The sequence below is a fragment of the Coenobita brevimanus genome, chromosome 44 (assembly GCF_032717465.1).
Source record: "Coenobita brevimanus isolate Jiangsu-jjx chromosome 44, ASM3271746v2, whole genome shotgun sequence".
In the NCBI taxonomy this organism is placed as follows: domain Eukaryota; kingdom Metazoa; phylum Arthropoda; class Malacostraca; order Decapoda; family Coenobitidae; genus Coenobita; species Coenobita brevimanus.
The window spans coordinates 23594721-23616152 of record NC_136997.1 but is presented as its reverse complement, the minus strand read 5'-3'; the positions used below and the strand labels follow the sequence as shown (position 1 = coordinate 23616152).

The following is a 21432-nucleotide window of genomic DNA, read 5'->3' as shown; positions in this document are numbered from 1 at the left end:
TCCATAAATCAGTACAATATCATCAGCACAGTCCAAATCCATCAGCATCTTATTTTCTTTCCAGTTAATTCCTGCACCTGTTCTCCTTACAATCTTTCTCATGACATAATCCATAACTAAAACAAACAGCAATGGTGAAAGAACTCCTACTTGAATCACGCCTGACCTAGCTTCAAATGTATCACTCAAAGAACCACCCACCATTACCTTACAAAAAGTACCTTCATGCGGGCCTCTAATATTATTTATAAACTTTTCTGGTATACCATAGAATCTCATAATTTTCAGCATAGTTCCACGTGAAACACTATCAAACCCCTTTTCAAAATCCACAAAGCACATACTAAGTGTCATTTTCATGTCATTAGCTTGTTGCATTAGATGCCTTACAATAAAAATCTGATCATTACAACCTCGACCCTTTCTAAATCCTGCTTGTTCTTCTCTTAAGATTTTTTCAATTACTGGCTCTAATCTGTTCAACAAGATTTTGGAAAAGACTTTTGCAACTACAGGTGTCAAAGTTATCCCCCTCCAATTGCCACACAGACTAAAATCTTTTTGGGTATTTTTTTAATCATTCCATTTTTCTACTCTTCTGGAATTCCACCATTATCCCAAGCCACATTAAAAAGTTTCAAAAGCACATTCATCACCTCATCATTTTCCACCTTAGGCATTTCAGGAAATATTCCATCCTCTCCTGGGCCTTATAATTCTTTAACTCTTTTATAGATTTTGCTACCTCTTCCAAGGTTATATCCCCCGTTTCTACCTGCAAATCACTCTCGGCTGGCAAAATGTCCTCTTCAGCTGGGATTGATCTATTTAGAACAGATTCAAAATGCTCTTTCCACCTTCCTTTTATAACCAAATCTTTAGTCATCAAATTACCATTTTCATCTCGCACAGGTATTTCCTTCCTTCTCTTTTCAGTCCCAGTTAACTCCTTTATGGCCTGATACGCTGCTCTTGTGCTCTAACCGTCATTTTTACTTAATTTAATTTCTGTCTATGTTGTCTTTTCATCATATAGCCTCCTCTTATCACGTCTAACGAGTCTTTTTATTTCAGAATGTAAATTCCAGTACTTTGCTCTAAGTACTTCAACTACTTGGCCATCTACATGTTGATCTTCACTTCTTAACTTCGCGTCTTTCCTTCTCTGAATTCCATTCCATGTTTCATCTGACACCCACTTTATCCTTCTCGCTATTTTCTTTTTCTTAATAGTAACCTTGGCACTCTTATGCAAAACCTCTTTTACCTCTCTCAACATTTGATTAACATCATTGACTTCAGATTCCATCAAAGTCTGCAGGACTAGAAACCTGTTCCTACATTCCCACCGGAAGTTTTCCTTCGTGTTCTCATTACTTTTCAGCTCATCTATCTATCTATCTATTTATTGTCAGACGCCTCAATCCCGTTTCGGTTGACCACAAACAAATCGCCTCCACGTCGCCCTGTCCCAGGCCATTTTAATGCCCTGCTCCCAACTCACACCCCCTTCTCTCATATATCTCTCCACCCCATCCCTCCATCTCATCCTCGGCCTCCCCCTCCCTCTTCCCTCCTCCACCTCACTCACATACACTTTCTTCGTCAGTCTTTCACCCTCCATCCTCTCCACATGGCCAAACCACCTCAGTGTGTTCCTCATAACGCTTCCTATCACATCCACATCCACACCACAACGCTCCTTTTTATCCTCATTCGTCAGCCTGTCTCTCCATGTGACTCCACAGGCTCCTCTTAAATAACTCATTTCCACTGCTCTCACTCTTGACCTGTGTCCTCCAACAACGTCCAAGCTTCACTTCCGTACGTTAGAGTTGGTATCACAATACTGCCATGTAGTAACTTTTTCACTTCCATGCTCACTTCCCTGTTTCTTATCACTGCTTTCAAAGAACCAGCAACCTTTCTTCCCTGCTGTACCCTTTCAAACACTTCACCCTCCAAACCTCCATCCTTACTCATCACACTACCCAAATACTTAAACGTACTCACATTTTCCAATTCCTCACCATCCAACCTCACTGTACATTCACTGACTTCACCTCTCTCAAAGACCATCACTTTACTCTTCCCTACATTCACCTTTAGATTCCGTTTCTTATACACTCTCCCAAACTCATCCACCAAGCCCTGCAGCTCCCCTTCGTCTTCACTCAACAACACAGCATCATCTGCAAACAACAGTACAGGGAGTTTCCAAACACTATCCTCTCTCACCAGGGCCACTCCAACATCCACTACCCTACCTTGTACCTCTTTTATTACCCCATCCATGTGCAGGTTGAACAACCATGGAGACATGACACATCCCTGTTTCAACCCAACTTTCAAAGAGAAAAATTCACTTAGTTCACCATCCACACGCACTGCAGCCTTCGCACCATCGTACATACTCTTCACAGCATTCAACAACTTCCCATCTACTCCATATATTCTTAACACTTTCCACAATCCCTGTCTATCCACTCTGTCATATGCTTTCTCCAAATCCATGAAAGCCGCATACAACTTCTTTCTCTTCTCTAGAAACTTTTCCACTAAAGATCTAAGAATGAATATCTGATCTACACAACCTCTTCCCTTCCTAAAGCCTCCCTGTTCTTCTCCAACTAATTTCTCTGTTCTTTCTCTAACTCTGTCAATAAGTATCCTACCATACACTTTTCCTATTATACTAAGAAGACAAATGCCCCTATGATTACCACACACTTCTTTTTCCCCTTTTCCCTTGTACAAGAGAATAATTATACCTGACTTCCAATCCTCCGAGACTCTACCTTCCTCCCAGGCCAATCAGAACATCTTCCACATCCATTCTACTACTATCTCTCCCCCATGCTTCAGCATTTCACCACACACTCCATCGATTCCTTGGGCTTTCCCCGATTTAACTTTCTTCATTGCTTCCACAACTTCTATCCGACTGATTTCTTCCTGTCTTCTCACCTCCCTCCTTCTCCCAGGCATTCCCCAGCCACTTATACTTGCATTACTTCCATCATCTATGTTCAACAATTCCTTTAAGTGTTCTCTCCATCTGCTCACTTTTTCTCCCTTCTCCACTAGTAATCAACCATTTTTATCTTTCACTCCCCTGCTAACTTCACTTCCACTCTGTCTTACTCTTTTCACCTCTTTCCCGAACATTTTCTTACAGTCCCTCCACTTTACACTCAAATTCCTTCCAAATTCCTCATCCACTCTCCTCTTAGTCTCTCTTACTAATCTTTTCACCTCTCTCTTTCTTTCTACATATAACTCTTTCTTCCACCTCTCAACTTCTTCCACTCCCCTATTTCTCATCCATTCATTGTATGCTTTCTTCTTTTGTGCCACAGCCTGTCTCACCTTTTCAGTCCACCACGCTGTTCCTTGCACCCCCCTCCGTCTTATCTTCCTTCCACACACATCACATGCCGCACATATTTCTTCTGTAAATATCGTACACACACCTTCCACGTCTCCCATCTGCTCCAATTCATATTTGCCCAATCGTTCCTCCACTTCTCTCTTATACTCTGCCTTTTTCTCATCCTCTTGTAACCTTTCCACTTTCCTTGCAACTACTCCTTCCTCTCGTCTTTCCCTTCTTCTATTCCTCCATCTTACTTGAATTCTAAATCTGGCCACCACCAAGTAGTGGTCAGAAAGTCCACTACCCCAGCCTCTATACACTCTTGCATCCATTACACATCTTCGCATCCTTTCATCCACACACACATAATCAATCATTGCCTTCTTTTCATTCAGTTCACCACCCACCCTTCTCATCACTCGCCATGTATACCTGTGGATCATTTTATGCCTGAAGAGGTTATTGGCTACCACCAACCCCCTCCCAGCACAAATGTCCACTAACGCACTCCCATTCTCATCTATCTCAGCAGACACACCCCACTCACCAACTATTCCATCCACCTTCACATTCCCAACTATACCATTCATATCAGCGATCAAAAACACTGTCTCATTCCTTCCAAACTTTTCCATGCGCACTTCTACATTTGTCTAGAACTCTTCTTTCACTCTTCTAGCACGATCTTGCATTGACGCATACACACACACAATCACCCACATTTGTATTCCAACTTTCAACTTTACCCACACAATCCTTGACCCAACTAATACGTACTGTCTTATGCTCTTCTTCCATCTTTTACTCACAACTATACATACTCCTTCCTTTGCCCTCTCATTCTCACCTACTCCTGCACATATACCCCATCCATACTCCCATTCTCTCACACTTTCTCCTCTCCATTTTGTTTCAGTTATTCCACATACATCCACTTTCGAACCCTCAATGTCTGTTGAGCAAGGAAGAGTGGCTGTGCGTGACAGGAATAAATGGAGAGAAATTGTGAATGAATAAGTGATGACGTAGCCCTGAGGCGATATTCTCCCGCATTTGGTCTGATCAGCTAGTCAGGTCAGGTGCGGGTAAGGGGATGGGTCTATTATGATGTGGCAGGGGTAAACCAGTTCTGCTGTCAGGCCCTGCTGCGGATGTCACTGATTGCATTGCGCAGTTGACCCTTGTGCGGTGTGGTGCGGTGAGGATCTGTCCGTTCTCCCCTTTGGGGCTAAGATGCGAATGAATGTGTTTGAATGGATGAGTAAATGGAGAGTGAGTCGTCCTGTCTCGGCTACCTCCCTTTCCTTGGGGGAAGCAGCCTAGGTATATAGATAGATAGATAGACATTCGATGTTCCGATAACCATGTCCTTTGTCCGGTCCTTGGTCGACATCGTTTGGTCAGTCCTTGTCCGAGACTTATTGTTTGTTTTTTTAGTTAGTTGTTTTCCGGGGAGGGACACTAACCCTCCACCAACCCTTTTAGTCGCCCTTTACGACAAGCAGGGATACTGGGGGAGTATTCTTGAAAAAAAACCCTACCCCCAGGGGGTAGGGGGGTACTCATCAAAATAATAATTATTACCTCCTGTACAATTACCATTAACGTTTATGTTTTATTTTAATCTTTGACACAACAAGTTGATGATCACTACCTATATCTGCCCCTCTCCTTACGCAAACATCTTGCAAATAACTCCTATGCCTTCTGCTAATTGCAATGTGGTCAATCTGGTTACAATAATTATCACATGGTGAAATCCAGGTGGTCTTATGTATTTTTCTATGTTCAAAGATAGTCCCACCAATTATAAGACCATTTGCCAAATAAAAGCTTCCAAATCGCACCCCATTTTCATATCTTATGCCAACACCCTCCTTACCCATACAGTCTTCAAAGCCATCACCACAACTGAGAACAATCGCATTAAAATCACCAATGCAAACTAACACATCATGTTTTGCCACTCTATTCACTACATCCTGCAGCTTCTCATAAAAGTCATCCTTCATTGCATCAGTAGCCTCATTTGTCGGAGTGTACCCTACAACCATACTGATATTACCATGGTCAGATTTTAAACGAGCATAAAGCAAGCGTTCATTAATTGGTTCAAACTCACATACTGCCTTATAAGCATCTCTACTCAGCAGCAAGCCTACCCCTTGGTAATGATTTCCATCACTCCTACCAGAAACCAACATAGTAATACCATCTTCCAAATTCATTTTATCAACTCCAAGCAACCTCGTTTCTGTAAGAGCACAAATATCCATCTTGTATTCCTTGAACACTGAAATAAGTTCTTCCATTTTAACAGCCTGATTGAGAGTTCGAACATTCTAGTTTCCTATTCTTAAGGTTCTCTTTGGATGTATAAACTTATTTCTACACCGTGGGATTCTTAGCACCCCCTGCCCACTTAAGGGCTGCACGGAACTGAGGGCCATTGCTTCGTATCCAGAGTTTTTCAAGATTTCTTAGGCAGAAAAATATTTTACCCTGGAGCTAATGCCAGTGGCTCGCAGGAACCAGACAGTGGAAAGAGGAAATTAACTAAACGAATGTAAAATGCAGAGGGTTTGGACAAAGTACAAAGGAAAGAAAGAGAGCAAAAAGAATGTAGATAAAAGTGTCCCTTTTAGTCGCCTCTCACGACAAGCAGGGAATACTTTGGAAGCATTCTATCCCCCCCTTCCCCAGGGGGAATTGGAGCATATTAAACATAAATTTCATTCTAATTCACCATTTTCTCTGTAGTTGCACCTTTGCCTAGATATTTTTGTTTTGCCATTTGCTTTCCATTAAAATGACATAGGCAGACAGTGATGTCGCGCAACTCTAATTCTCTCGTTTTCCTGAACTTCAATCCACTGGATTCTCTGTGCTCTGGTTTCGGCTAGCCTGTCATTCTAAGGCTAATATGCTGTGTGTATAACCATTCATTCTACTGACTATGAGAAATTCTTTGACTATCTTACTTTCAGCTGGAAATATATTCTGTCAATTTCTTTCTCTGAAATGTTCATTCTTGTTAATTTCAATGTTCACCACCACCTTTGGCTCTCGTATAAATCAGCTGATCACCATGGTGAACGACCTGTTTGTTTTCTATCCCTAATGACAGAGCAGCTTGTACTCGCACAGCACCCTACCTGTACCCCTGACCACCTTTCCTTACAACTAATCTTTCTGCATATGCTGTCAATCTTTCCTCTCCGTTGGGCTCCTCCGACCACAACCTTATCACCTTAACCCTTACACCGCGGGCATGTTTCCCAATGTTTTGCGTGTCCCGCGGGGTTATTCGGGCTCCGACAGACTCTCAAAAAATATTTGCCAAAAATCAGTTATTAGTCCTAGAATATTAAAATTACATATGCTTATGGCACATACCTTCAGCTTTCTCCTGGGATGTTTGTTGAGCCTTCGTCGATTACCGTAGGACTTGTAGAGACCTCTGAAATTGGGTAACGAAGTCTCCACTTTACACTTCCCGACAATCCGTAATATGATTGGCGCAGCCAGACATTAACACTATAAACACTACTCTATGATTATCAAGTAGTTTGGTATCCATACTCCAAAAAAAACCCTCTGTGAAAGCAATGCAAATTACGAACGCGTATGACCTTCCCACTTGCGCTAGTTCGCTGTTGGTATTCTGTCATTTATTATTCATAAAACCCCTCACACTTTATATTTCTATTACTATATAACACTTATATATATCTGGAGTCTTTATCCATGAGTTTCCTTCAGTAGTATTAGTTTATTGTCACTGAAGTCATTCAATTTTTCAGTCAGTAAAATACTTAGAGAGCCACTGATTCACTTGTACTGTTATAACATCAAGTATTTGTACTCATATTCTTATATTACTAATTACTTACATTTCTATTTACATTTTCTATTGTATTTTCAATATTCACACTTCTATTTTACTTACACTATGTTATTCATTGTCACTTTCAGTAAGATAAAACTATATTACACTGTTCAATCATATGTACTGTACATCCATTGCTTTCACTTGCTATTTACACATTATTTACACATTATTTTCACATTACTTTCTTTTCCCACTTGCACTTTTAGAACTGCTTCTGGCTGTGGTAATCAAAGAAGCAGGTAACACAGAGGGGAACCTGGCACTCAGTGCACTGCCAAGAGGTGCGTTTGTGCTCAGGTGTGCGTCGGGTGGTATGTGCACACACCTGGCACCTGTGGATTGCAGCCTTCCTCTTGCCTGTGGCAGGCATTTGCACCAGTCTGTGCCGATCCAAGTGCACCCTCTGCTCAAGTCTGTCGGGAAGTGTTACTGGATGGCGCCTTGGAGTTGCTGCTGTCACCCTACCATATCTTTCCAGCAGCTGCTGAACACAAGTCCTGGCAAACAACCTCAGGGAGAATGACTTGGGTGGCTTGACCTTCATCTTGTACAGGATGAAGGTGTTTAGCATCGTCATGTCTATGAGATGCAGAAAGACTTTCCTGTACCACCTAGTATTCTTCCTGAGGCAGTCGATCTCTTCAATCATCATGTCGGACTTGTCCACCAGCCGCATGTTGATATTGTAGTCTAACACAGCATCAGGTTTCCTCACAGGTTCGCCTGTCCTACGGTCGACCTTCCCACTGTCTGTCATTTCCCCCTTATGTACGGTGGTGAGCATGTGCACGACCCTCTTGTCATGCCACCGTATTGCCAGCATCTTCTCAGACTTGCATAGGTGCACGTCTCCTCGCTGCAAGGTTCCTGCCTCTGGGAATTTAGTGAAGTGGGCACGATTACTCTTGACAGTGCCGCAGGAGCCGATGCCGTGCTCTGAAAGGTATTTGGCAAGTTTCGGTGCTGTATGATAGTTGTCTGTATACAGCACATGATTCCCACCAAAATACCTTTCAAGGAGCACTTTCACCACACAGCCTGAGAAGCCAAGGGGGTGTGTTTTATCAAGATCGACAGTGCTTGCTGAATAAATGACGAAGTCAAGGATGTACCCCGTCTTACAGTCGCACAGTACAAAGAACTTGATTCCAAAGCGATGGAATTTGCTTGGAATGTACTGCACAAACCTAAGACGTCCTCTGAACAAAACCAAGGATTCGTCAATGACAACCTACTGAAAGGGGTGGAAGAATGTCATATACTTATCCTTCATTCTGCTCAGAATCTCCCGGATCTTCCAAAGTGGGCCAGTTTGGGAAGGTACATCGTTGTCAGCAAAGTGCAGGTTTCCCATGATGTTCCGGAAGCGATCGCTGGCCATGTACTTATTGAAGGTGGGTGAGGGTAGTAAGGGGTCCATGGACCAGTATTCTTCCAGCTCATGCTTCTTTGAGTATGGCATGAGAAGCATGAGGGCGAAGAACACATACAGCTCCTGCACTCCCAGCATAGACCACTGTTGCATCTTGGCTGCACCTGTACCACTTGCAGCACGTTGTGATTCATACATGTTGGTCTCATCACATATGTGCTGCATGACTTCGTCATCTAGGAAGGCCAAAAGGAAGTCCACACACTCAGCATCCTCGTCAAGAGTGAAGGCAGGCTGTACTCCTGAGGAACTCTTGTCAAAATCGAGATGTTCAGGGACAAAATCGGACCCTTCCGTCCACGCGAAGGCGTCCAGGATTCCCTGTCGTGGCGGTGTAGGGTGAGTGAGCGTGGTGGGTGGCTGTGAGGCAGATTTACCACGTTCAAGGTCACTCGCACTGACCCTGGGTTGCCGTACAGCACTAGCAGCCCTTACTCTAATAGCAACTCCACTTTTACGGGTCAGGGATTTACCTCTTCCTCTACGGCCTGCCTTCACTGTTGATGCTGGTGGTGACTCCAACGACAAAGACTCCGGAGATAATTCAGCAGAAGAAGAGGAAGAAATGAGTGAAGTGGGGCTTGGGGAATGGGGAGGTGAATCAACTCGGAGACTCATGGCGGGCTGGGTCACGTGGGGCCATTGTTCCCGGGCTAACACGCAGCCTTTTCACTCCCTTCCCAAATTCTTTCCCTTGCAGCACTAACGGCTCCTTTCCCTTGAAGCTAGGGATAACTTTGGACACTGAAGCACTCGTACTAGTACGATTTCCTCACCCGGCTCATCACACAAATCCCCCAAAGGGTCAAAATCACTATCCATCATCACCATTCATAATTCCACTAGTTCACGTTCCACTGCAGAGTCACTTAGTTCTTTCCTCCTTCCCTCACGAGTTTTTCTGGGTGTAGAGGTCACAGGGCCCTATGCAATGGGCACAGAAGCTGCAGAAATGGCGGGGCACGAGTGCGACACGCTTTGATCACAGTGGAGGACATGAACTAAATGCCGCAGCTTATCTGAGAAGGCAAGGGTTGACAGTGACAATGGGGCTGACAGCTGCTAACTTACATGCTAATAAATTATTGGTAGAAAATCTCGGCAATACATAAAGAAATAGGTAGTTCCAGGTGAATGTAAATGTCACTTAGGCTTCTTCCTTCCTTTCTGATATATATTTTTATTACAGAAATAGATTACAAGGCATAATTCAAAGGGGAAATTACTGTGGTAATGTAGCAAATGAGTGGATGTGAGGTGTTGTCAGGTGATAATTAGCCAGTTCCTGGTGTATACCACTATCACTTACCTTATTTTATTTTGGTATTATATTATTTTGTATAAGTATAGGGCATAGGGCTTATTTCAATGGATGAAATCTGTGGAAAAATCCGGGGGAGATTTGCTTAGCGCAGCGCGGCCGGGGAGGTGAGAGGACAGGGTAATGAAGGGGAGGAAGGGAGGGGAGTCAGGAACGGGGGAAAATTGCTAAAATGTCAACAATGGATGGGAGTACAGATGAGATTTGGAGTGCTGACTAGTGTTGGACATTGGCAGTACTGATAGATAATACAAGCCACCACTTGAAAGCCCAGGATAATTCAAAATAACACAGAATCGCAAAAGTGATGCCCCGCGGTATGATCCATTGCGCCCAAGCATCACAAAAGTGACGCCTCATGGTTAAGGGGTTAATCTGTCCTGTCGTTCCAGTAAGATCTGTGGATCATCCCAAGAAGAGGCAGCTTTGGCACTTGGGAGCTGCTGATTGGTAGCCCCTCAGGCGGTACTTCTACAGTATGGTTTTCCTTAGGATGATTATTGTTTCCATAGCCGAAAGCCATCTGAGTTTGCCTTGCACATTATGGAAGTTGTTCTCTCAGGCATGGAAGCAGACATTCCTTTCTTTTATCTTTTGACTAATAAAAAAAGGAAAGAGTTTTAATCATGGTTGTTCTAATGCTGTCCACAACAGGGAGAAGGCCTACAAAAAGTGCCGGAGCTAACTATTATATCTCTGTCTGCAATTGTGCTAAGTCTTTTCTCCACTCTGCTAAGAATAATTTCTCTCTATAAAATTGCTCTGAACTCTCTGACTCAGATTCTTCTCACTCCTTCAGCCATCTTACCAAATACCTTTCTAACAACTGTAATTCATCTTTCTTCCCTCCTTTTTCCTCTCTGGTAACTTTGTAGCTGTTTCTTCTGCTGAACAGCAGAATTCCGTGCTCAGACACTCTCATCCAATTCCACCCTAGATGATTTCGGTGCTGCTCCCCCATCTCTTCCACCTCTGACTTCCTCATGACTGGTATTGAAATTTCTTCAGATGACATACTTTCTGTCCACACTAGCTACAGCATTAACATGGTGCATAAGCATGAAGGCATCCCTTCTGTTGTCCTCAAGAACTTTGCATCTCTAATCACAACCTTCCTAGTTAAGCTCTTTCCCATTTGTCTATCAACTCACACCTTTCCTTCTTGCTGGAAGTTTCCTCTCAGTCAGATTGTCCTTAAAATGGGTGACCATTCCCAATCCTCTAACTATCGCCCAATTGCTTTAACATCCTGTATTGAATCTATTTTTAACAAAAAACTTCAAGCACATTGCCTATCACAACCTTCTTTCTGATCATCAGTACGGGTTCAGCCAGGGACGTTTCACTGGCAATCTTCACACCTTCCATTCAGACTCCTGTTAGGAATCTACATTATCATAATACAATGCAGAATATATAGGTAGTTTTAAGTGTAAATGTTATGAAAGTCAAGCTAGCTGTGGGAAAGGAAATGATGTGGCACCTCTCTGGAATGTTTCACATAAAACAACGGGCCCACAAACAGGGCCTCGTGACCACACACACACACGCACACACAGCACCGAGGAGACCAGATGCTCACCGCCGTCGCTCCATAAACGGCCAACTTGGCCAGTGGCATTACCTAATTTAGTATCTTTATATGAGTCAAGCTCTGTACCAGGTTAGACTAAATGGTGTTCTAATAAAAAAAGAAAAAAATTTAAAGCAAGACTTGTTCAAATAGAAAAGAAAAGAAATTAGAGTAAGAATGCGCACAATCAGCAAATCGTTTGTTTTGTCTAAAACTGCCCCAGGGAATGTAAGTACCATATGTGCTTTTATTACTGCAACATGACCACATTCTTTAGTAAAGCAAATCTGGAAAAGAAAAGGGAAGAAATTAGAAAGCAGGACGATGATTTCTACCAAGAACTGGTTGAAATGGAGACTCACAATAAACTGGTTGAGCGAGTCCATAGGTTAGAGACGGTTTTTCAAAATGAGATTGATGAAATTAAGAAACAGATGCACTTGCAAATGGAAGAAATAGCAAAATTAGGAAAGGAAGTCAACAAGAAAGACATAACCATGGGTGAGCTGACAGTAGAACTGGGTTCACTTAGGAGGAAAAATTAGTGAAATGGCAAGTACATTAGTCAACCACGAGAGTATTATGGAAGAGTTCAAAAATGATACAGAGACAATTAGGCAAGTAAGGAGTCTGATAGACCAGAGCAGAGATATTGAGGAGAAGATAACACAGGTGAATGAAGCTGTGCAAAGCTAAAAAAATGATGTGGAAACCACTTATGCTGATATGGTGAAAGTAAAGAAAGACTTAGGAACAAGGGTGCAAGAAAAAAGCATCAAAAAGGAAGTGAAAAGAATAATCCAAAACAATCCTAAGTTAGTCAGAGATTCAGTAGACATCAACAAATCTATAGTAATCACTGGTATAGAAGAGGAAGAAGTAAAAAACAAGATCTCAAGAGACAAAAAGGAGATGGCAAATGTAATGAGCATATTGAAAGAAGTATCAGAGGAAATCTGTAGAAAAGACATAGAGGAACACAAAAGGTTAGGGAAATACGAGAGAAGCAAGTCAAGACCCTTAAAGGTAACCTTGCAGAGTGTAAACACCGTGGAGGAGATACTAAAAAATGCAAAAAATCTTATGGAAAATGTATGGATAAAAAGATGCCTAACACAAGAGGAACTGGAATTACTGAAAGAGAAGAGAGAGGAAGCAAAAACAAAAAATGAGGGAAGATCAGAGGAGGAGAAGAATACATTTTTTTTTTTTACGAAGTAATAGGATTGCATGTATGAAAGCGGTACATAAACAGGAGGGAATAAAAAGGAGGAAGGTAGTAGAACCAAGTTATGACAATTGTATAAACAAGATGATTAAGTTGATGTACTCAAATGTAGATGGAATGGTATCTAAATTATTAGAGATGAATGATTATGTCAAAGAAAATGAACCACATATAATATGCCTAAGTGAAACAAAATTAACACCAAGGCTATCAAATGACATCCTAAACTTAGAGGAATATAATATACGGAGAAGAGATAGGAATTTAAAAAAAGGAGGAGGAATTATAATATTAACTAAGAAAAATCTAAAAGTCAAAGAAATAGAACTAGATATACCCTCACAAGTAAAACTGATTGCAGTAGAGATCATTACAGCTGAAGGGAAAGTAACTGTAGCCAATTTGTACATGCCACCCAAGTCAAACAAATGGGAAAAAGACAATTATGAGAACCTGGCAGAGAATATAATTCAGAGTTTAAGATCATTACTATATAAAATGGAAGAGAAATCGGAAAGAATTATACTAACTGGAGATTTTAATATAAATATAAATTGGAATACTCTATTTCTAATAAGCCAAGAAAGCTGTTGGGACCAAAAGCTCCTGGATCTCGTGCAAGAGTTTTTCCTAACGCAACTTGTAAGGGAAAGCACCAGAAAAAGAGGACTCGATGTACCCTCAGTGCTAGATCTCATATTTACTAAGCAAGAAAACAATATTGACAATTTAATATACCACCCTCCATTCGGCAAAAGCGACCATGCAGTACTAAACTGGAACTACAGGATATCATATGACATGGTTAACAGCGATGAAAGTTACAAAAAGTGCCTAAACTATAAATGGGGAAACTATCATGACCTAAAGAAGTACTTCTAAGAAACTGATTGGGGAAAGGAGCTTAGAGGACAAGATTTAAATGCTATATTTAAAAAAAAAATCTGTGAACTATATGAAATTGGAGTCCAGAAGTACATCCCAAAGCACAAAGAAGCAGGAAAAGAAGCAGGAAAGAAAAGAAAGAAATGGTTTAATACAGAATGTAAAAAATCAATAGAAAAGATATTTGTTGTGGAATACAGAAGACACAATAGTGAAAGGACATATAATAATTAAAAATGGGTAAGAAACGATTATACAAGAATAAGGAGGGAAGCCCAAAAACAGTTTGAGGAGGATATAATAAATAAAAGTAGTGATCAACCGAAGCTATTTTACAGCAACATCAGAAGCAAAACCAATGTAAAAGATAAAATATAATCCATTACGGACGAGGGAATCACCTATACACAAGAGAAGGATATTTGTGAAGCACTAAACAAGAAATTCCAATCAGTTTTTACAGAGGAAAAAAATTATGAGAGGGATTATGCGGAACATGCATGCCCACACATACTACCTGATATATAAGCATCAGAAAAAGTAATACAGGAGGAGCTAAGTAAATTAGACAAAGGAAAAACAAATGGTCCTGATGAAATTTCGTGTTGGGTACTACGCGAATGTGCAAAGGAGTTAAGTAAACCATTATTTTTAATTTTCAAGAAATCCTTGAGTCAAGGTAAACTACCTGATATTTGGAAGAAAGCAAACATTGTTCCCTTATTCAAGAAAGGGAATTGACAAAATCCACTCAATTACCGACCAGTATCATTAACCAGTGTTGTAAGCAAGGTATTAGAAAAGCTTATAAGAAAAGTTTGGGTAAAGCATCTAGAAGAACACAATATGATAACAGAAAGAGAGTTTGGTTTCAGAAAAGGAAAATCATATGTTACTAATCTGTTGAGCTACTATGTCAGAGTAACAGACACATTACAGGAAAGAGAAGGATGAGTGGACAGTACCTATTTAGATTTCAAAAAAGCATTTGAAACAGTACCACACCGAAGACTTTTATGGAAACTGTACCATCAAGGATGAAGTCGAGGCAAACTGTATTGTTCGATGCAAGATTTTCTCATAAGAAGAGAAATGAGAACAGTACTAAGGGGAAATTACTCATCATGGAAAGAAGTGACTAGTGGAGTACCACAAGGCTCGGTGCTGGCACCAATCATGTTTTTAGTGTAAATAAATGATATAGACAATAAGACTGGAAATGAAAGCTGTTTAAATATGTTTGCAGATGATGGAAATACACAAAGGAGAATTACTAAATCAGACTCTTGTAAAGAGCTACAAGAAGAATTAAATAAATTTCCTGAATGGAGTAATACATGGCAAATGGAATTCAGTGTGGACAAGTGTCATGTAATCAAGTTTGGTAAAAGCGGAAAGAGACCTGATTGGGATTATACGTTAGGAAATAAAACCCTACACACATCAGAAAGAGAGAAGGACCTAGGTGTGATTATCAGTAACAGACTATCTCCGGCAGACCACATCAGTGAGAAGGTACAGAACATGTATACACTGCTTGCAAATATGAGTACTGTATAGCATTCACATACATAAATGAAGACATGCTAAGAAAGATAATAACATCATTCATCAGACCAACCCTGGAGTATGCATCAGTAGTCTGGAGTCCTCATCTCAAAAAACACATAGACAAGATTGAAAAAGTTCAAAGGGCCGCTACAAGATGGGAACCAAGCTTAAGGGATCTAAGCTACGAAGAAAGACTAAATAAACTGAATCTACCGACAGTACAGGAGAGAAGGAAAAAAGGTGACATGATTATGCTTTATAAATGAATATCAGGGAAGGAGAAAATAGACATAAATGATTACTTAACCTATGGGGAAGCATCAGCAAGAGGACACTGCAAAAAACTGCATAAGAAGAGAGGTGATAAAGACGTAAGTAAATTTAGTTTCCCAAATAGAGCAATTGGTCAGTGGAATGCACTACCGAATGACATAGTGTGTGCCAAAACAATTCATGATTTTATGCATATGTACGATAAATATGGTTTAAGACACTGGACAGTACGAGCTTGACTCATTCCTGTAAAGATACAATTTGCACAATTTTCAATTTTTGTGAGTGATTTCGCGAGTGATTTTTGACACCTATACACGGGACACCTTCCTCTATTCCTCTGCAAGATGCCAAGCAAGGACAATGCCTTACACCGCATAACCTCTCCCCTTCCCCCTGCAGGCCATTGTCTCGGCAATTCACCTGTTACCAGTGACCTGGCCAATAAAGACATTCAGGGCCAGAGTGATTCCCCAATCGATGACAATGTGGAGGACAAAGTTTACATAGCATTAGAGGAAGAAACAGTCAGAAATGATGATCAGGTAATGTGGGAAAAATAGGTCATGAATGGTGATGAGTTAGTGAGTGAAACAATGCTTATAATGCCTATATTACTGTTTGAAAACCAATATACTCTTGTACTACATATAAATTCGTAGCAAGTAAATAAATAAATACTGTTAATGAGTGGATAAAATAGTTACACTCCCATAGAACTCGTTTTCTTTGGTGCCAGCCTGTTAGAAAACCCAGTCAGGTAAGGATGTACTCCTACCTGGATCGAGTATTTTAAACCTCAGGTGAGCGATTTCTCAATGAATTATCGATGTTTCTCATCAAAAGCGAATGTTTGAGCCTAAAAAAAAAAGGTCCAATAATGTCAGGACTGGGGCGTACCACTGCCCAGAAAACGTTGGGATGGGGCGGATTAAGACACGGAACAGTACGAGCTTAACTCATTCCTGTAAAGATACAATTAGGTAAGAACAATTGGGTTAGAACACACACACACACACACACACACACACACACACACACACACACACACACACACACACACACACACACACACACACACACACACACACAGGCTTCTAGAACAATCCCCACATGTACAGTGCACACGACATAAGCTCTCCTATACAAGAAAGGAGGGTTAGGACAAGCAGAAGGAAGCGAGTGACAGGGGCGAGTGGTTGTCGAGAGAGAGAGCGCGAAGAAAGGTCTAGCGAGAAGTTAGCTAGCATATAAACGCCCTTGTGTAATACACACAGTGTTCAACTTGAGCTTTCCCTTTGAAAACAATAAAACTACAATCAAATCCCAGTATCCATCTTTAACTTCTCCTGTCATCGACTACAAGTGAACTGAAGTTGTTTCCTCTTATATCTACTCACTATTACCTACAGATCGACTTCGACTACTATATAATCAATTACAAGACCAGTATAGTATTTTGGTGGCGCAAAAGTACGAACCAATGCCTACGAGCCAATAGCTCTATGATCAAGTAACCACAAACGACTATATAATAAGAAGAACGAGTTACATGTGAGGAAAAACAAGTTCTATGATTAATTGTATATAACAAGTCTATGAGACATCTCCATAAACTTCTACACGCACCTACAAGTAGCGGCAGCCTCATTCAACAACAAGTAAATCACAATCACAACTACAACCACCTGACCCCACCATTCTCTCCAACCCCCACTCTCCGTCTCCTTCATCACCACGCTGACATAGAGGTGAAGAGGTCAGACAACCCAAACAAAACCACCAGGCACCTCTGACCCAGGCATCTCACCTACCACTTGTTACTCTCTTTACACATGCATTCCTGCTCATACTCATTTATTCTCAAAAGTTACTGAGTGGGAAGTCGACGTTGTATGGTGAGATTCGAGTATGACTGAGGCTATTCCGCACTTCAGTTAACCCTGATCTATCACCAAGCCCTGGAGTTTCCGAGTGTGAGATCATCTATCAACACTGCCCTGAGTTTCCGAGTGACATCGTCTATCAACACATCTCTGAGTCTCCGAGAGTGACATCATCTGCCTTTTAAGTGAGTGATTATACTTTTTACTTATTTCTTCCAGTGCTTTAAATTAGGTACAATCACCTCCTTTACTTAATTATATATATACATTTATATACTTAATACCTTTCATTCATTACTACTCATGGATTCATCTGTACAATTAACACATGCATAAAATAAGTGCTCCATAACACCATAACTTAGCAAAATGAGTTTCTTTTAGGTAAGTGATATGATGGGAATATTTTCAACACCACCAGTGTTAGTTCCAGATGATACACAGTTAGCTGGTAATGGCAAGATCACTATTGACCTACTTTCAGTTCACGATCTACGTCACATAATTAGTCAAGACATACATAAACATGGTTTGACGCCTTTGTTTCAGGGTAGAGATCTCATGTTAGATTATCCATATTTAGAACCAAATCTAACACCAACATCAGTAATAGTTCATGTACCATTCATAACTGACGATTTGTTCACAGTCTATCAAATATACCCCTTCCCTTCTAAGAATAATGACACTTTGTTTATCATCAACATCAACACAGCCACCGAACTCATCATGGTCTCCAAGAGACAGGACACGTCACTTTCGCCAGTGAACCAATGATTGAGCGAAAGTGCCGTACATCCTTACATGCTGGTCAGCTTTGTCCTGCGTATATTTTCACGTTTCAGCCTACTGGAACAGTCCCTTGTGAATTGGCTATCATAAGAAATCATGACATTCATCACCATTGCAATTTCACATTTGCTTCAGTTAAACCTTTACACCATCAACGCATTGGGCATTCACAGTTTTTTTTTGCTTCGCTCATAACACATCAGTTTACATAATTTGTCCAGATATACCACCATATCATACTTCAACATCAGGATTATACATAGCACCAGACTACTGTGCTGTTTTTACACAGTCCATGTCCACTTTATCTACCAGTAATCACTGTGCCATCCTCAATCATACACACAAGTATTTCCACCCACTACCTAAGATGGATTTAAACATCAGCACAGGAATTAAGTTGACTTCACCTAAGTTTGAAACTATGCAACTAATCAATGAAACAATGAAGCCCTGGGAAGAATTAAGTATGAGTATGTTCAACCCACATTATGTGTCTAGCTCAGCACCAACTGTCTTCACAATATTCTCTACTGTATTTGCAATAGCCTGTTGGCAATGCACAGAATGCAAGCAAGAATTGCAGACTTAGAGTTAGTATTTACTGGAGGAAGAGTGAACATTCAAGTGAGACCCCCTGAATAAAGTGTATATAATATGTAAATACTATACACGCACACACACATACACACACATGTATATATATATATATATATATATATATATATATATATATATATATATATATGCAGAAAATTATGGGACGACACATGATTTAATATTACGATAAACAAGTATCCTTTTTTTTTTTAACAATATCATTATATCTCATATAGATGAATTACATTATATTAATAACTCTTACCATAATCTTGGGATTGTACTACTTTTGCATATATGTGTGTGTGTGTGTGTGTGTTATACACATTTTATAGTATGTTATACAATATTCTATAATCAGTTTTACTATAGTGAATTTGCTTCATTATGTATACAATATTTTTACAATGTATTATATTTGTAGAATATTATTAGGTCACTACAATATTATCGTGAATATTATGTCTATACTATATTATAATCTATCTGTCTATCTATCTATTGCCAGACGCCATAATCCCGCAAGAGGAGGCCACTTGACTTTGAGTTATTTGTTTTACGGGGAGGGGCACTAACCCTCCACGAACCCACTTGTTGACACGTAGGGAGCACGTATGGTATCGTTATATGGTTATCACCCAGCGTTATAAATGGTTTCTTGGCTTACAAGAAACCATTTGGCTTATAATTCAATGTAAAGCTACCTGTAAAGGAAAGAAAAGCAATAAGAAGTGACGGGACAGATGGGAGAAATAGGAAGAGAGGAGGGCAGACACAGAAAAGGAATGGTTAAGGCTAAGGAAGAAGTAGGCAGCACTGCATCAAGTGAGTGGATGATGGTCACCACCACCTACCACCAATGTTATAATCAGTATTATGTATTAGTATATTAGAGGGTGTCACTGATACATGCTGTCATAGGTTCACCAGCTGGCGTGACCGAGCAATGTTAGGAATCTACATTATCATAATACAATGCACAATAGACAGGTAGTTTAATGTGTGAATGTAATGAAAGTCAAGCTAGCTGTGGGAAAAGAAATGATGTGGCACCTCTCTGGAATGTCTCACTTAGAACAACTGGCCCACAAACAGGGTACCATGACCACACACACACAGAGGCTTCTAGAATAATCCCCACATGTACAGAACACGTGACACAAGCTCTCCTATACAAGAAAGGAGGAATTAGACAGGTAGAAGGAAGCGACCGGCAGGGGGGAGAGGTTGTCGAGAAAGAGAGAGAGAGCGAGAAGAGGGGTTTAGCGAGAAGTTAGCTAGCATATAAACGCTCTTGTGTAATACACACAGTGTTCAACTTGAGTTTTCCCTTTGAAAACAATAAAACTACAATGAGGACCTAGTATCCATCTTTAACTTCTGTCATCAACTACATAAAACTGAAGTTGTTTCCTCGCATATTTATCTACTCACTCTTACCTACAGCTCGACTACAACTACTATATAATCAATTAGAAGACCAATACTGATCATCCTCCTATCGGGAAGTTGTCATCCTTCTGTGTTCCTTCATCTCTAGCTTCCTCTCTGGTCGTTCTACAACTGTTGTTCTCGACAACCACCGATCGTTTCTTGGAGCTTTCAATAGTGGTGCTCCTCAGGATTCTGTCTTATCACCAACTCTCCTCCTATTCATCATTGACTTTCTACTCTGTATATCTAACCCTATCCACTCCTTCACAGATGACTCCACCCTTCACCTTTCCATCTGCATCCTGCAGCGTCCATCTTAGCAGTTACTTCTACAAATATTGGACGAGCCTATGGCACACCTAATGTCTGACTTGGCTTATTCCTCTGACTGGGGTACAAGTAATCTCGTTTTTAATGCATGAAAAACCCAGTTCTTACCACTTCCAACCCGTCAAAATCATTCGATGGAGTATGTCTTACTTTTTAACAATATTAATCTCAGTCTTTCATCATCTTTGAACATATCTGGGGCTTCCTTCTCAGGATTTAGCTTCAAAAGATTATATTACCTCTCTTGTAAAATCTACTTCTGAGAGATTTAGTATGCTAAGGCGGCTCCATGCCTCCTTTACCCTTTTACGGTTGTTAATTTTATACAGGGGTTTTATTCTTCTCTTTGTCAAGTACAGCTCTCATGAATGGGGAGGCTGTCCACGTATAGCTCTTCTCAACAAAATGGAGTCAAAGAAATTTTGTGTTATTAACTCTCTTCCTTTTACTGTCTTCCTTCAACTTCTGTCTCTCCACTGCATTGTTGCGTATTTTTACCTTTCTATTACTACTTTAATAGTCACTGATTTTCATAACTATCTGTTGGCATCCCCCCTCCACCTTCATTTGGCCGGACACGTAGCTCCGGACTAGTAGCAAACTATTATCCTTTTTCTCTCCAATTCTCTAATGCAAAAACTTACCTTTTCTTCCGGTCCTTCTTGTATGTAACGGGTCACCTCTGGAACTTGTCTTACTCTCTTTCTTATTTCATAAGACCAATATTCTCTATTGCACTGCTTGCTTACTCAGTCAATCTTTATCACCATCACCATCACCACCATCATTCTCACAATCACCACGACCATCATCACCATCATCACCACCACCATCACCACCACCACCATCACCACCACCA

The 21432-nt window shown here is 40.7% G+C and overlaps 1 long non-coding RNA gene across 1 annotated transcript in view; it reads right to left on the bottom strand.

Moving 5' to 3' along the window:
* Positions 1 to 21432, bottom strand: part of LOC145398130 (uncharacterized) — a 30034-nt gene that overhangs the window by 2175 nt on the left and 6427 nt on the right. The window lies entirely within an intron of this gene.